This window comes from Morus notabilis, unplaced genomic scaffold, assembly GCF_000414095.1.
Source record: "Morus notabilis unplaced genomic scaffold, ASM41409v2 Scaffold306, whole genome shotgun sequence".
NCBI lineage: Eukaryota > Viridiplantae > Streptophyta > Magnoliopsida > Rosales > Moraceae > Morus > Morus notabilis.
This window is the reverse complement of record NW_010359946.1, coordinates 46,172-46,392: the sequence shown is the minus strand read 5'-3', so window position 1 is coordinate 46,392 and position 221 is coordinate 46,172. Positions and strand designations below refer to the sequence as shown.

At 30.3% G+C, this 221-nt stretch overlaps 1 protein-coding gene across 1 annotated transcript in view; it reads left to right on the top strand.

Annotated features, from left to right (window-relative positions):
- The window catches only part of LOC21405319 (serrate RNA effector molecule), a 25,514-nt gene that overhangs the window by 7,687 nt on the left and 17,606 nt on the right, over positions 1-221 (top strand). The window lies entirely within an intron of this gene.

The window sequence follows — 221 nt, the reverse complement described above, 5'->3', positions numbered from 1 at the left end:
TTTTTTTTTATGATAAAATGTAAAAGAAAAATGATAACTATCTACAACACATGGCTCAAATTCTAAAAATTATTCCTAACCAGAATTCATCCCTCAAGCAAATGTCACAAGTCAAGTAAAGGTGCTCCTATAATGACTCAACCAACTCAAAAGATCAATGAAAGTTCAAAAAGCTATTTTCTCAATTCTCACAACTCACCAAAAATGGAAACCTTAAACTC